At 37.8% G+C, this 18,347-nt stretch overlaps 1 protein-coding gene and 1 non-coding gene across 2 annotated transcripts in view; both read right to left on the bottom strand.

Moving 5' to 3' along the window:
• HS6ST3 (heparan sulfate 6-O-sulfotransferase 3) overlaps positions 1–18,347 on the bottom strand; it is a 522,789-nt gene that overhangs the window by 187,592 nt on the left and 316,850 nt on the right. The gene's annotated exons all lie outside the window — the stretch shown is intronic.
• Positions 8,285–8,386, bottom strand: LOC142196368 (U6 spliceosomal RNA). The gene has a single exon (XR_012715207.1). It is a non-coding gene; the product is annotated as a U6 spliceosomal RNA (small nuclear RNA).

An 18,347-nucleotide genomic window follows, 5' to 3' on the forward strand; every position in this document is an offset into this window, starting at 1 on the left:
GATGCAAAAAGACACTTTTCATTAAAGATGAACCTACAGGGTAAGTGAGAGGCTGAGTTTACACCAGTGTTGGCTCTCCATATGGGGATTCCATTCCCCTCTTCCCTCTCCACATTTTTTGCCCTTTTTGGGCGTTAACTGAGCGGAAACCACATGGACCCCTTTATAGTCTATGGGGTCGTGTGTTTCCACGGGTATCCACTTTTTTCAGCAGATTAAGTTTTCATTTGGGGGATCCCCAAGCGAACCCCCATATGGAAACCCGACAGCAGATGTGGACCTAGCCTAAAATGTAAATACCTTAATAAAAGTTAGAATATAAGTACAGTACAATGACATACAATTACTATGCATGTTAATCACTCAATAGAGTTATGCATATAAATTACTAGCACAAAAAAATGTGGTACAAAAAAATTATTTAATAAAAATTCAAAATATGACTGAAGTAAAAAAAAAATGGACATTCACTATTATTCAGTTTATCTAATTCAATATTGTTTCCAATCATAATTATTAGTTAAATGGCTAGGAAAGAAACAAGAGTGGAAGTAATATCCATATAATTAGAACTGAAGCCAGTTTTATAGCCATTAAACATGTAATGTTATAGTGTATTTTTTAATTAAGTGAACAAGACACCCACAGCTCTAAAAGAGTGTTATATCATTTGGAGATTACCGAACTTGCAGCTTAGAAATCTATAACCCTGTCTGCAATAAACATATGTTCCAGCTATTTTTGCCTATGTTGTTCACAAATGAGAAAGAGAAAACTGAGAAATACAACAGATTTTGCTTTTCGTGGTAATGACAAGTTGTAACGCTCTACAAAGGACCTTTGACCTCAATTAAATGATGGCAAGCTGGATATATTAACATCAACTCAAATGTGTTTTTTAATTCTTACTCTGAAAATAGTCCAGTAGTCTCCCCTTTACGTCTTTATATGGCTTCTTGGTGACAATCCATAGGCAATAATGTATATTTATTGCCCTTTTCTTTTTCAAATGTGGGGTGAAAAGTGATGGCTTGTATTGGTAATTTTGCATAATCTTGAACACATCTTTTAAATATTGGATTCTGTATACTGAGCCCCATAAATTACCAAAAGTTTAATAACACAAAGTGATTTGCTATATGTTCTTTGCTGTTAGAAACAGTAATTGTAGCATGTAATTAGAGATGAGTGAGTAGTGTTCGATCGAGTAGGTGTTCGATCGAATACTACGGTATTCAAAATACTCGTACTCGATCGAACACTACTAGCTGTTCGAAGTTTAAGGTTCGATGCAGAACCAGCGTTGATTGGCAGAATGCTATACTTTCTGCCAATCAATGCTGGTTCTTCTCTTACCTTTAGAAGTCTTCTCCGTGCAGCATCCCCGCGGCATCTTCCGGTTGGAATTCACTCTGCCTAGGCATCTGGCCTAGGCAGAGCTGACTGCGCATGCGCGGGCATGCCCCCGCATGGGCAGTCGGCTCTGCTCAGGCGTCGGGCCGGGCAGAGCCGACCGGGCATGCGCAGTCGGCTCTGCCTAGGCCCCGATGCCTAGGCAGAGTGAATTCCAGCCGGAAGATGCCGCGGGGGCGCTGCGCTGGGAGAAGACTTCAAGAAGAATCCAGCCCAACCGTCACTCATGGACTTGGTAAGTATGATGTTATCGAATTTTGCGTACCCCTGAAACGAGCATTTCCCCCCATAAACTATAATGGGGTTTGAAATCCGTTTGAACAGTCGAACAGTGTGCGGCTGTTCGAATCGGATTTCGAACCTCGGACATTTTAGTGTTCGCTCATCTCTACATGTAATGATTAGCACTATGTGTAGTTGCAGGTAAATGACCGTACTGAATAAACTACTAAGTGTCTATTTACTGTCTGGGTCTAGTAACTTACTTATGTAAACGGTAGTGAAAGGGTCAAACATTTAGGTAAATTGAAGCAGAAATATGGGAAATCTGTCCAGTTAAGTTTATTGATTTTTTTTAGCACCATAAATATGTGACACCCACAGTTTTAAGAAGAATATTTCGCCATACATACATACATACATAATTAATCTTCATTTAATTCTTTTTCCATTTTTAGGATCAAAAGACATGGTAAAATTGAACACAAAATAAAGGCAAATAAGAAGCAAAAAAATGCGAATTGAAGTACTGTATGTAAGAATAGCCCCCTAAATGAGTAGGTGTCAATGGTGATTGCAGTGGTATAAGTTATAAAAGTGTATGCCTTTGTTTTATAGGCATAAATATGTATTTGCTAAATACATATTCCTATGATTTTTTACTTATTTATTTTGAATTAAAATTTGACATGGAATAGTGAACAGTAAAATGACATATGTTTTGCTTGGGGCAAAATGCAAAGCAGCACATTAATGTACATTCATATTAATCAACATTAAATGACCTCTAGGTTCTCGCTCCTCCAGAATCTATGCAGAACAGCTAAATGCAGGACATATGAGACCTTATTGCTTAATAACAATGTATCCTATTTATCATGATCATATCACAATAGGAAGGGTTCATTTTATATTCTCATGTAAAGTAACTTTATTCTAAATAGTAAATGAGTATTTCTGTATAGAAACCACTAAGATGTGAATTTTTTTAGGCAGATGCTTTACAACATGTCGATGTGTAAATGTATGCAGCTTGTGTACTACAATATGTTTTTAATTACTTTTTGCAATTCTCCATATTTTCATTGCATACTGTCTATAAACTATGAAGTTTGATTATTTTTAGGTATATTTTATTCCTGCATATACATATCTTGTTGCTACAGATGTGTCTACCATTAATCTCTAACTTATTTGGCTATGTACAGCTAAGCTAAAAAGTAAGGAAGGACATATACACCATGTTCCAAATTATTATGTAAGTTATATTTTACTGTGATTTTCCTAAATGTTCCATGAAAATTGCAGTCAGTATATTGTTCAAATCTTCAACTGATATAGTATAAAACAAATTTTATTGGACAAACCTCCCAATGATAACAATTTTTTGCTCAAATTTAAAAATCCAAATCCATTGTTCTAAATTATTCTGCACAACAAAGTTTCTAAACATTTTAAAGGGTGTAAACAACTGAAAATGGTCATTTATTGAATTTGCAGCATTAAAGGCGTTGGCCACTTTTAGACCAATATTGAGAGACAAATGTTATGATTTGAATAATAAAAAGTTGTACAATTTTCCAATATACATTCTCTATCAATTCATCACAGTTTTCTAGATCTCTGCTTGTTGTCATTCATTCTGTTATTTCTAGAGGATAAAAATCTGACCATGGTCATGTGATTTATGGTCCATGGTCATGTGATGAGCACACAGGTGAACAGCTGATTACCAAGCAGATGTCTGATTATTGAGCTGTGACTATAGCGAGCAGCACCTGTGTGCTCATCACATGACCATGGACTGTAAATCACATGACCATGGACTGTAAATCACATGACCATGGTCAGGCTTTTATCCACTAGAAGTAACAGAATGAATGACACAAGCAGAGATCTAGAAAACTATGAGGAATTGATACAGAAAGTATATTGCAAAATTGTACAACGTTTTCTTACACAAACCATAACATTTTTTCTCAATATTTTTCTGAAAGTGGCCAACCCCTTTAAGGTCACATTTACTGAAACCAAACACTATTTTAGTCAAGAACATTTTAACAAGTTACATGTTAACATATGACATCTTCTTTGATATCACCTTCTAAATACTTTCATCCATTGAACCTGTGAGTTTTTGGATAGTTTCTGCTTGAATTTATCTGCATGATGTCAGAATGGCCTCCCATAGCTGTTGTTTTGATGTAAACTGCCTTTAGCCATCATAGATCTTATTCCTGATGATTCACCAAGAGTTCTCATTAGGGCTGAGCTCAGGGGATGATGGTGACCACTCCATGAGTTTCTCTCCTTTTATGCCTGTAGCAGCCAATGACTCACAGTTATTATGCGCTCTATGAGATGGTGCATTGTCATGCATGAAGATGATTTTGTTTTGAAAGGCACGGTTCTTCTTCTTGTACCATGGAAGTAAGTGGTTATTCGAACTACTTTGCAGAGGTTGTTTTTACACCTTCAGAGACCCTAAAAGGGCCTACCACTCCCCTCCCCATAAGTCCAGCCTACAACATGACTCCTCCACCTCTCTCCTGATGTTAGAGCCTTGTTAGGACATGGTGGCCATCCACCAAACATCCAGAAATTCATCCATCTGGACCTTCCAGAGTTGCATGACACTAATCAGTAAACAAGACTGTTTCAATATTAGTCATCATGTATGCTTGGGGCCACTGCAATTGTTTTTGCTTGTGAGCACTGTTTAAGGGTAGCCGAATAGGTTTATGCACAACTGCAAGTTTCTGGAGGATTCTACACCTTGAGGTTTGTGGGACTCCTGGGGAACCATCAGCTTCAAATGCTTGTTTGCTGCTTTGTAATGGTATTCAATCAAATGCTCTCTTAATGCAATGAATTTGTCTGGAAGAAACCTTCCTCATTATGCCTTTATCTGCACAAACCCATCTGTGCTCTTAACCTGTAACAAATCTTCTTACAGGTCTTCATACCTTGCCTTAGGCATTGTACTTTTTTAAACTATTTGAGTGCTCATATTTCTTTTCCATATTCCAGATCAAAAATTAGAGGGAAAGGTGTCTACCATTACCTCTCACCTCTTTTGGGTTATTATTGTGAAATTCCAGACAAACAGGCTTTTTATAATATTTACAGCTGAAATAAAATGTCAATGACGTACAATAACGTACAACTTTCCTGCCTACTCCTAAATTTCTGATGAAGCCAATAAATGTTTAAATGGGGTGTATGAAGAATTGAAGTTACCCCTTACAAATAGGATAGGGGATAACATTCTGATTGTTGGGGTCTGATTGCTAGCACCCAACTGATCCTGGAAACGGGAGTCCTATTATTCTATTCCTATGCCAGGTTCTCCTTATAGTTAATTGCTCTGATCTCATCAGCAGAACACTGTATAATCAGCTAATAGTTGGGGGGATTAGTCTAGTAAAGAGATACCTAAGATCAGACGTCTCCTTTAAGTAATATAATTTTATCGTGAACATGCTACAAAGTGCCTGCACAATTTTGAGCTAAGATTGTATAGTTTAATGTCTCTTCCAACTTTATTTTTGTCGCATTTTCCTAGCAATAAAAGTCTCATACAGTTGTCTATTTACAAGCATCATTTTTTAAGAAAAAGAATTCCATACATATTTATATATTTGATAAACGTGAATATTTATCTCTTTTGAAAAGACATTTTAGTTGACTTGACTAAAATGGCACAACAGGGATTCATGCTGGGAACATATAAAGCAATATTCTGCTGTTACGATTATTACAGCGGATGTTGATTTAGCTTTTAGTGTTAATCTACTTCTGACAACACTCGCAGAGACTGAATGACTTACCTTCAATGTGCATAATAATTGTTATAAAATTCAAGATTCAGGCATTGACTGTGAACACTTCAGTGAATTGTTATCAACAGGGGTCATTTTGTAACATTTTACAAAGCAGTTTTTTCATGGCTTTGCTTCAGAAAACCTTAAAATGGTACAGTGTGTTTTGTGGTCTGTGGAACTCTCTACTGTTTTCATTTCAAAGGCCTCTATGTACCTGCCACACAAATAGTAGTCCCCCACAGTCTACAGTAAGGCATTCAAAACTTGACATATGCTAGATGTCAAATGAAATATAGATTGGATATAAAAATGTAATGTTATTATATGAAAGCTGAACAATAAATTCTATCCATCATTCCACTGTAGTTTGGGCTTACTTACCTAGGCTAAAATTTACATTTTTTTTTGCCTTATACCTTTCAAGGCTGATGGCAAGTCTGTTTTTAAGCTAACAACTATATTCAGAGAGTTTACTGGAGGTAATGGTACCTCACTATAGAAACACCATCTTGAAAATTATTTCCCTAATATCCTATATCCCCAGATAAGATTGCTAATGTTGTTCAGCAAAAAAACCCACACAAAGAAGTACAAACCATAGGCTCTATGTGTAGTTTTTAAAGGTAATCTGTCACCAGGACACTCATCTTCAGACCAGCCATAGTACACTATAGGGGATATTATGATGAGCACCATATTACCCTTAGATAGCCCAATAGATGCAGCATTTTATTGAAAAAGCTATTTTTGGAAATATACAAATGAGGCTCACACGTAATGTGAGTGTGCAAAGTCTCAAACTTAAAGCTCTAGCACATCCTATTGCATTGAACCTTTATTAGAATTGCTCAAAAATAATTCCAAATAACAGCAGCAAGAGAAAGGGAAGACAGAGGTAGGGAGCCTAAAACCTAGGCCCTCTCTGTTGCAACTGGACGACAAACCCAACTCTAGATAAGCAATACCCAGAACAGAACAAGCCAATGGTCAAAGCAGAGAGACAAAACAGTACCAAATCACAATGCAAAAGAGTAGTCAAAAAGCCAAAAAGCAGAGTAAATACAATACAGGGCAAGGGAAGCCAGCAACCATGTGTGGGCTGATGGCCAGTTTAAGGAAGTCCAGAACCCGCCCCAGGCTTGATTGGCAGATACGAGGTCAATCACAAGCACACAAAAGTTCTCTAACAGTGCCAAACAGAATGACAAGAGTCCAGGAGCAGGTAACCATGAGCGGACATGTCTCCTGCACCATATAAATGAGGCCAGAGGATGGTGCAGGAGTTTGGACGGGCGAGCACGTAACAGCCTTAATTGCATGTTCCAAAGAAAAGCATTTTAAAGGAAATGACACATCACACAGATTTGTGAACAACTCCAAAGTTTAAGCCAATGCATAATACCATACATAAGGATGCATGTGACACACACGTGTCCTACAGTCTATAGCGCTTTAGATGTGTAAGTCTTGTACTTTCACAACAGCCTATTAAGTAACGTTTGGACTCAAAAATTGGAAATATATCACGCATAAACTATTATTTAATAATAAAACAGAAAAATAAATGTTAATCTTGAATGCAGTCAATGATTACTATATATACGTAACACGTGTATAGAAATTCATAACTCATGAGTATCATGGCACATAGTCATCATATGGCATCATAGCCATTCTTCAGTATTTATACTTTTCACAAAATTAACAAGTTGATAAATATGGAAGTTGGACCGCCCTTTACTCTTTATTTTCAGAAAACTCATATACAGCATTAAGTAAGAGGCAATACAATTATCCTCAGAATATGTTCCACTTCACAGGTTGTGGTTAGTTTATGGTACAAAGCTAATCATTTTTGTGACAATTAAGCACCAAATGAAGCATTTGGTAATGTTAATATGAGGAGCTATGGAGATGAAATCAATTAATTTAATGCTAACAAATGTGACTAGTCCAACTAATGAAGAAATATGTGCTGTCAGTAAATAATACATTACTTTAAGACTGTAAGAAGAAAATAGTAAATGTAAACATTGCAAGTTATAGAAAATGTGAAAACTATATGAAACTGGCTATGCTAGTAATAAGAAAACTGATAAAATTAAGGGTTAGATTTACCATTGTGGTTCCACTCCATGCCAGACACTGTACTAGTTAGCCATCCACCAAAGAATACAAATTATACTTATTACTCTTACCCACTAAGGTTTCCACACTGCTGCACCCACCTGCAGTTTTCTCATCTTGATCCATCAGCCTATCAATCATCAGTTCCATAGGAAGGTGCGCTCAAAACATATCTTGATATGAGGGTGTATCACATTCCCAAATATACCTTATCTTCCTACACAATTCCTCAGCCCCTGATGTCTTCATCTAACACCCCTTCTTAGATGGATATAATTGACAAACAGCCATAAGGGACTCATTTTTCTGAGATGTGGCATTGAGAATAGTATTCACTATGTAACTTATATAAATAGTGACTGATAGAGTGTACATGTTGCACAGGAAAAAAATAAAAACCTTGCTTTCACAGTAATAGTGGGTATTAAAGGCCCTGAGTCCTCCAGAAAGTAATTGTTCTTCCCTATAATGAAGCATTGATGAAAACCAAATGCAAAAAACAATGCTTTGTAAAATAGAATAATATGATATTTTTACATAATTTGAACCTAAATTATCAATATCAGAGACATATATCAGTTACCAGCCTACAAGTGAAGCCTGCAGTATCATAATATACTAAAAATATATAAAAGAAATAAATAGAAAGTAATTAAAAAACTACCCTAGTAACTTTGGGCACAATAACCATTGCTCCAGGGAATAACATAAAACAATTTATGCTGTCCATATTCCTTGCGCAGGGGCCATGCTAATCTTCTCTCTATCGTTCCAATTTTAGTATATGTGCTGCCGATGCTGTCCATATTGTGGGAAAGTTAGCTCGGTAGAAGCAGTGGTGCAGACCCAAACAGTCAAGACAGGGACTCAAAATGTGCAGCAAACTGGTTTATTTAGGAAAAAACAGGAAAATAAATAAACCTTGACTTCAGGCACAAAATGAACAAAATCCAGCCTTAACGTCAGGCAAAAACAAAATAAAAACCTGCTTGCCTGAGCAACTAACTATACAGAACAGATAACCTAACTATACATGTGGCTTACTTCCAGCCATACAAACAAAACAGGCACAATATAGTTTCATTGGACTCAGGGTTACAGGACAGAACCATACAGCTCCTTTCACCTCATGGAACTGCACTAGAATGCAGGAGCTGAAGCCTTTTATGGGTCAGTAATGAGCTCAGGATCCACACCTGGACTGAGGCCTACTCCAAATCTGCCCTGGACCACACATATGTCAGAAACCTATATAGCAACAACATATCCCACAGAGTAACACACATTGTCATCTCTCACTGTCCCTAGTCGGGATCACAATATAAATTACATATCTGTATGTCTTTTTCGAGTTTAGGAGGAAAACAGATTACCTGGTGGAAACCCATGTAAACACAGGAAAGCATATGTGCCACATGCAGTGACGGTAAATAACAGGAAATACAAAGCTTTTGAAATTAAAATCTTAGCAACATGTATTTACACCATGCACTTTGTTTTTATATGGAGTTTCCCTTTAAGCATTTTAATAGATAACAATGTGGGGGCATCTGAGAGCACTTCAAAGTATATGGTATCATGAGTGACATCATACAGTAGCTAAGATAAACTTTTCTGCTGGGCAAAATGTGCGATTATGTATACCAACAGTTGATACATGGTGCAGTATTAGAGATTATTTTCCTTTCAAGGAATTGTCCATGAAAATGAAAGTGTTAAGCAAATACTGAAGTCTTAAGTATCTACCATGGTCCAATTCATAAATACCAGGAGCAGATGACCACCTTGTGGCACAGCATAGTACTAAATCTGCCACATATATTATGGGGAAGTAGCTCGGTAGAAGCAGTGTTGTGGACCCAAACATTTAAGATAGGGACACAAAACATGCAACAAACTGGTTTATTTAGAAATAAAACAGGAAAAGAAATAAACCTTGACTTCAGGCACAAAAAACAAAAAACAAAATAAAAACCTGCTCTTCTAAGCAACTAACTAGACAGTAGGTTAACCTAACTATACGTGTGGCTTACTTCCTTCCTCATGAACAAAACAGGTGCAATATAGTGTCACCGGACTCAGGGTTACAGGACAGAACCACACACCCCCTTTCACCTTATGGACCTGCACTGCAATGCCAGAGCTGCAGCCTTTTCTGGCCCAGTAATGAGCTGAGGATCTACACCTGTGCTGAGGCCTACTCCAGATCTGCCCTGGACCACACATATGTCAGAAACCTGGGGCTGATATATCTGGACTACAGTACTCTGCCTGTCACTTTCACATAATATACATAGAAATATATGTATAGTTGGCTTTAAATGTAAAATTTAGGCATGGAATAGATTCTTCATTAGGTTGTAATACTTGGATATTTTAAGCAAAAAGTGTGGTAAAAGATAAAAACGATAATTTTCATAAACACTAAAAATCATAAACATATAATCCTTATCTAAATTAGACCTAAGTATATATTCCATCAAATGACTGATGCAGCTAAATAGATAGGCTGAATGGTTGCCATGTAATGCTCTGCCATTGCTGCCTGGGGAGATGATTTATGTAAACATATAAACAGGACACATGATATGTTTCCACTTAAATTTATTTAATTTATCTTCTCAATTTTAACTTATATATAGAAGAATAGTCTGAGTGTAATTTATCATTGTACCTCTATTCTGCATGTAATAACACAAAACATAAGCTCTTGTTCAGACTAATTACAGCCATTACGTGGGTAGTTGTGCTACTTGTGACACAGTGATAAGATTTCTATATTGTCACTTACCTGATCTTAGTGTTCAGCAATCCGCCGGGCTGAACTGTAATTAATGTCACTTGCAATAGTATCACTTGTGTCCTGTGCAGCTTGTTTTTATTTTTAACACAAAACAGATTGTTGGTCCGATTTTAGAAATAAAATAGGAACCAGAGTGTGATATTATTTCACTTTTGCTAAGAAATAGAAAAGATAAAACAAAATATATATTTCGGTTCTTAAGGTAATATAATATTGTTGGAACTAAAATGAATATTACTTTCAAAATTGTATAGAACTAACAATTGTCTACAAAATACATATTTATCATGACATAAGCTTTATAAAAATGAGAGAGGTTAAATGAGTATCTACTTCAATCTAGAAAATAAATGAATATGTAACATACAAAAGTTGTGTTATTTATGTCCTTGACACATAGATAAACACAAAAACATCCAGTAAGGCTCTGTTCACATGTACATTATGGCTTTTGTTTTTAATAACAGCCTTAATGCAATGCCTGATCCATAATACAATAGATCCAAACAGTACCTGACCCTGCTGACTTTTTGAAATGGTTTAGCCTTGAGCTTATTTCTTGTCACTTGTTGCAATATAATATGTAATATGTGGTTACTATGAGGGAAATCTACTGCATTGTACAGTTCGTAAGAACTTAGTCACAGTAAATGATTACTTTTTATATAAGTACTAGCAATATTTGTTTGTGAGGAAACTTGGTGATACTCAACACTGCCAAAATTACAGCATCAACAGGGGTTCCCATACATTGATGTAGAATGAGGTGTATGGATGAAGACCAAGCAGGGTATAGCAAATCCTAAGAGAGATGGAATAATAGAAATTCGGTGATAGCAGGAAGAAAAAAAAGGTACTGTATCCATAAAAAGGATAATTTTACAATATGACAGAAAATAAAAATATATATATTTTATTTATTTGCTGAGCTTAAGTAAAGCAGTTTAGCAGTATCCTCACATAGTGAGAGGTAACAATGTATCTTAAAAGGAAATGAATGAAATTCCAAACTTTGCATTAATAGTAAAGCAATTCAAGGTTGAGCAGGTGTAACATATAGAAACTCTGAGGACCAACTCCTTGCACTAGGCCTAAGCCTGACTCCTTACACTAAGCTCCAAATCTATGAAGCAGCATATAGTATTTTAGTAAATATAGCACTTATTTGGATATTTTCATCCAAGTTTACATTGTCTAAACGTTAGACAGAACTGAAATTGTTTTTCAGTTTGTCACCAATTTCAAGATATTTTTTGCAGTTAGTAAACAAGAACTTAGAAGTAGCAACACTGCACATACCGAGAACCTCTTACACCTAAGAAATGGATACAGTTGGATCCAGTCTAGGCAATGCTTTGTGAAATAAACAGCCTGGATTCCAGGCTGATATATTGTAGCTAACTACAATATCAGATATATTTGTGTTATTAGTCTAAGGAAAAGCATTCCCCCCTCCTCCAGTCACTGAAGCTCAATATGATACAGTAGCTTTTAAAAAGAACAATATTACTTTTTATTGTATTTTGTCACCATAAAAGGAAGTATTATTCTCTGTCTGTTCAGTTCTCTGTGCCACCTTCCACTTACAGTCCTATGAAAAAGTTTGGGCACCCCTATTAATCTTAATCATTTTTAGTTGTAAATATTTTGGTGTTTGCAGCAGCCATGTCAGTTTGATATATCTAATAACTGATGGACACAGTAATATTTCAGGATTGAAATGAGGTTTATTGTACTAACAGAAAATGTGCAATATGCATTAAACCAAAATTTGACCGGTGCAAAAGTATGGGCACCCTTATCATTTTATTGATTTGAATACTCCTAACTACTTTTTACTGACTTACTGAAGCACAAAATTGGTTTTGTAACCTCAGTGAGCTTTGAACTTCATAGCCAGGTGTATCCAATCATGAGAAAAGGTATTTAAGGTGGCCAATTGCAAGTTGTTCTACTATTTGAATCTCCTCTGAAGAGTGGCATCATGGGCTACTCAAAACAACTCTCAAATGATCTGAAAACAAAGATTATTCAACATAGTTGTTCAGGGGAAGGATACAAAACGTTGTCTCAGAGATTTAACCTGTCAGTTTCCACTGTGAGGAACATAGTAAGGAAATGGAAGACCACAGGGACAGTTCTTGTTAAGCCCAGAAGTGGCAGGCCAAGAAAAATATCAGAAAGGCAGAGAAGAAGAATGGTGAGAACAGTCAAGGACAATCCACAGACCACCTCCAAAGAGCTGCAGCATCATCTTGCTGCAGATGGTGTCACTGTGCATCGGTCAACTATACAGCGCACTTTGCACAAATAGAAGCTGTATGGGAGAGTGATGAGAAAGAAGCCGTTTCTGCACGTACGCCACAAATAGAGTTGCCTGAGGTATGAAAAAGCACATTTGGACAAGGCAGCTTCATTTTGGAAACAAAAATTGAGTTGTTTGGTTATAAAAAAAGGCGTTATGCATGGCGTCCAAAAAGAAACAGCATTCCAAGAAAAACACATGCTACCCACTGTAAAATTTGGTGGAGGTTCCATCATGCTTTGGGGCTGTGTGGCCAATGCCGGCATCGGGAATCTTGTTAAAGTTGAGGGTCGCATGGATTCCACTCAGTATCAGCAGATTCTTGAGAATAATGTTCAAGAATCAGTGACGAAGTTGAAGTTACGCCGGGGATGGATATTTCAGCAAGACAATGATCCAAAACACCGCTCCAAATCCTCAGGCATTCATGCAGAGGAACAATTACAATGTTCTGGAATGGCCATCCCAGTCCCCAGACCTGAATATCATTGAACATCTGTGGGATGATTTGAAGTGGGCTGTCCATGCTCGGCGACCATCTAACTTAACTGAACTTGAATTGTTTGTCCAAAATACCTTTATCCAGGATCCAGGAACTGATTAAAAGCTACAGGAAGCGACTAGAGGCTGTTATCTTTGCAAAAGGAGGATGTACTAAATATTAATGTCACTTTTCTGTTGAGGTGCCCATACTTTTGCACCGGTCAAATTTTGGTTTAATGCATATTGCGCATTTTCTGTTAGTACAATAAACCTCATTTCAATCCTGAAATATTACTGTGTCCATCAGTTATTAGATATATCAAACTGAAATGGCTGTTGCAAATACCAAAATATTTAGAACTAAAAATGATTAAGATTAATAGGGGTGCCCAAACTTTTTCATAGGACTGTACATACTACGGCGCAGAAGGCTTCTTCAGTTTGATTACTTGCTTAGGCCGGGGTCCCACGGATCGGAAATGCTGTGATTTTCCCGCAGCGGAGAAGCTGTGGAAAAAATCGCGGCGTTGTACAGTGCATGCAAAGTGGATGGGATTCATGCGAATCCCATCCCCACTTTGTGGAAAAGATTGCAGCGCGGACACGCTGCGATTTGCAAAGCCGTTGTGGCTTTGCAAATCACAGCATATCAATTATATCTATGGAAATGCCGGCGGCTTTCCTGTAGATATAATGTTAAGAGAAGGTTCGCAGAGGAAAACTCTCTGAACTTTCTCTTAAAAGCGTGGCAGAAAGAACCGCAATGCGTTCACGCAGCGGTTCTTCCCGCAGCGCTTTAGTGCTGCGGATATGGCCTGTGGGGCCTTAGCCTTTGTGTTTTTGTTGCTCTGTCTGAACACTGTCATATTTCCTCTCCTCTGTAATTGAATTTCTACCACACCCAACTCCTGCACCTTGTTTACCTCTGTTCATCAAATAGTTAATCTTAGCCTCTCTACCAGTCAAGTCTGGAGCAAGTCCTGGACTTCCTATATACAGGTCATCCCCTCACACAGGTTTGCTGGCTATTTTGACTCTGTCTTGTTTTTGTTTGTTTGTTTTTTTATTTGAAAGCTTATTGAGTTTTATTATTTACAAAGAAATACAATAAGAAATCCAGGGGGGTGTAACAGGTATTGAAGTGACTTTCAAACCAACCAATAGCTAAATAGAGAGAAAACAGCACGCGATGGAGACATCAAAGTACAACAGGAGTTCAAATGGTATTCTTGCAACAAATACAATATGGCATAAAAGATACGGTGACAACAGACTTAGAAATCATGGATCAGCTTCTAGTGGTGATCAACTGAATAAGTGTGCCAAAAATACAGGGCCTTACCATAAGGCAAGGATCGAATGGTCGAGATAAGTGGCCAGCAATCACATATCCTGTGGGGGAAGGGTTGGGTGGAGGGGGGAGGGAGGAGATATGGTCAGGGAAGCGTATGGGGTGAGAGGGGAGGAGGAGAGGGGGATGGCAGGTTAATAACAGAGGGTGACAGAAGGGGAGAGGTGTAGGAAGACAAGTAAGAAGGGGGATAAAAAATGAAGGCGAAAGAGGTAGAGTGGAAGAACAGAGAAAGTAAGAGGACAAAGGCTTAAGGGAAAGGAGAAGAAAGGGTTCCCTTAAATAGAGATTATGTTTCTAAGTCGCCCTGTCTTGTGACTTAGTCCTTGCTAGCTTCCTACTTCTCTCACTATTGTATTACTGACCTCTGTCCTTCAACTTCCCTTGTGACTACTCTTTTGGCTTATGATTTTGTACTGCTTTAGCTGTCTGGCTTTGACTCTTGGCTTGCTGACTCCTCTTCTGTGTTGTTTTGTCTTGTCTTGGTCTGTGTACACTTGTTGAGAGAAACGATAATCACCAAGTTGCTCCTGTTACTAGGATAGTGTGGCAAGCAGGTAGGGACAGGGGCTCGGTCAAGTTTAGGGCTCAAATGTTTATCTTTTCCTTCTTCCATTGTTCCAGCAGCAGCACTAGGGAATTACCTAACATCCAATTCCTGTACAATTATTTGTCTCATATGTCAGATATGGCATTATTATCAGCTTAGACATATGTCCTGTGGGGAATCGCTGAGGTAGATGCTTGTAGCAGTGCAGGAAACAGGGACACAGACACTGGATTGCACACAGGTTCAGGCTTTATTCACATGTAACACATGCACTGCTTTTGCAAAGCCACAGGATAAACAAAACAAAAACCTTCTTGGCTGAGAGACTAACTTAAACGTAAGGAAACTTTTCCCTGACTATACAGGAGACTGGCTACCAGTCTCCCACCTTGGCAATAACAACGGGTGGCACAGTACCTGCTTTGTCTGGACAGTTCAACTCTGTCAGTGTGGTGCCACCCTGCTAGTCTTCACACTCAGACTGTTATTAGGGCCTGATTAGTCAGATGACCTCCCTGGTGTGAGTTTTTACCAAACACCCTTTAGCTGCCTGGCTGGGACATACCTGTCTTCCCAGACCACACCCTTCACTCTCTCACAGTCCACATTTTCTAAGACTTCTGCGCCTAGAAATGCCAGGTTTACTATAGTACATACTAGATAACTGATGTGAGTTATACCACAAAACTATATCAATTCCTGACTGGCATAGATGTGAGATCAGGAACACTTACATGTACAATAATTACTAAGCGGATAGAGTCACTTATTAATCCTGGCACATCTTGACCCTGTCAGGGAATTAATTAAGACTGATGGAAGAATCACTAATCTTAATAAATTTCCCCTATAGAGTTAAATGATTGTAGAAAGAAAATTAAGTTGTTGATTTGAAAACAAACAATAGATATATGTATGATGTCTTTCATGAAAAGTTACTATTCCAAAAAAATTGATTGTGTCTTTTGTGCACTGCAAGTAATGTGTTAGGATACTATCTCTACAGCAAATATCAGAAATTGCTGGAATTGACTGACAACAGAGAGCATTAGAAGAAGCTGTTTAAATCTCACCCAGCACTCAAACTTCTTCACTAGCACCAGACGTAAAGCCAGATGGACTTGTGTTGAATTTGGAGTCAAAATCATGAACAAATCTATCATAAGCTATATTTTCCGGGAATACCATGCGACACTGTGATCAATAGATCATCTGGAGAGAACTTTGGCATTTGGAAGTTAAGATAATTGAATAAAATGATACATTTTGCTGAAACAATCTGCAGCTACCCAAATGACAGACTTACCTTCAAAAGATGGCAGATCAGTAATGAAACCCATCAAGGGATAAGTCCATGATCTTAGCAGGACCGACAATGAAAGATGTTTACCCACAATGCTGACCCGAGGGATCTTGGTCTGGACACAAATATCACAGGCGGAAACATACACTGTGATATCATGAGACACTGCTGGCTACCAGTAAAAACAGAAAACTAGTCTTTTAGTACCAGAAATTCCTGGAAGACCACTCAAAACTCATTTATGTAATTTGTTCGCCAATCTAGGTCTAAATTGGTGAGGTACAAATAATTTACCAACCGCGGCATTTTGAGGTTCTAATTGCTGATTCTCCTTGATCTCAGAAGCGAGTTCAGAAGAAAGGGCAGAAATAACATTGCCATCTAGGAGGATTGGATGAGGCTCAGGATAAGGAGGTTGAGAGGAGCAAAAATTTGGAGGGATGGCATCAGCCTTAGCATTTTTAGACCCGGGTCTGTATGTTACTACAAAATTAAATTTGGAAAAAATAATGCCACCTTTCTGGGAGTAAGTATTTTGGCGGATTCTAAAAAGGTGAGATTGTTTTTGTCTGTGAGAACATTAATTTTGTGTCTACCTCCCTCCAAATAATGCCATTCTTCAAATGCCCATTTAATCGTTCACAATTTTATCATTATTATTCTCAGAAGGTAAGAATTTTCCAGAGAAGGCACAAGGATGCAAGGTATCTGAGGTATCTACAGCAAAAACAAAGGAAAATGAAAGGTCAGATTGAACCAAGACTGGAGCTTCCATAAAACTACATTTAAGAGACTTAAAGGGCGAGATAGCATCTGAACTCCATAGAATTATGCCAGTTCCCTTTTTAGTGAGGTCAGTTAGAGGCTTTGCTATGGAAGAAATGTTATGAATGAATTTCCTATGGTAATTAGCAAAACCAAAAAATCTTTGCAAGGCTTTAAGAGAGATACAATCGACAATAGCCTGGACCTTCACTGGCTCCATGTGGATCACAGAAGAAGACAGAGTATCTCTGTTATACTGGACCGATCCTCACCAAATTCAGCACACAGGTACATTAGGTGTCTGGGGAGGTTTTAGACTGGGTCTCAGTTCTTTAGGATGTACCATTCCTAAGATACAGTATTCCCCAAAAATGACCTGCATTAGCCAATAGAAGCCTGCAAATCTTTCACTTATGTTTCAACTGCCATACACACAGTCACATGTCACTATCAGCCAATAGAAGCTCGCAGGCACTTTGTCTACACATTCACACAGCTTTCCTCCAGGTTTCCATAACAACCCAGCCATTTTTCTTCACTGCTGTAGGTCAGGTTTAAAAGGGCAGGGTGCTGTGGATGACACTGTTACACATAGTCACATATACATAGTTTTACTCCAGGTTTCCATAACAACCCAGCCATCTTTCATCATTACTGTAGGTCGGCTTTCAAGGGGCAGGGCACTGTGGATGACACTGTTACACAAGGTCACACACACACAGATTTACTCCAGGTTTCCATAACAACTGATCGCAGCCTTTTCACTGATATCCAAACTGAGATAAACATGATCACATCACGCTTATGGACCAATGGTACTTGGCAGGTTCTTCTGTCTTCACATACACACAGCTTTACACCAGGTTTCCATGGCCCCACAAAAAAGACTTTTATAAAAAAAAAAAACATTTTTGCAAAGTTTTAGATTTTTGTTAAGGAGTTAAAATGTTATCCCCTGAATCATACTAAATATAGAATACAGGTGACATGTCAGTTTGGTTGCAGAGTGTAAAAACTAAGCCAGTAAGAAAGTCACACAAATGCATTTTTTCTCCAATTCCACCCCATTCTGACTTTTTCCCAGATCCCCATAATAAATGGGGTCATCATAAAAAGCAATTTGTCCAAACAGTAAGCCCTCATATGGCTCAGCAAACGGAAAATTAAAAAAGTTTTGGATTTAGAAGTCAGAAAGTCAAATACA

This window comes from Leptodactylus fuscus, chromosome 2 (assembly GCF_031893055.1).
Source record: "Leptodactylus fuscus isolate aLepFus1 chromosome 2, aLepFus1.hap2, whole genome shotgun sequence".
Classification (NCBI taxonomy): domain Eukaryota; kingdom Metazoa; phylum Chordata; class Amphibia; order Anura; family Leptodactylidae; genus Leptodactylus; species Leptodactylus fuscus.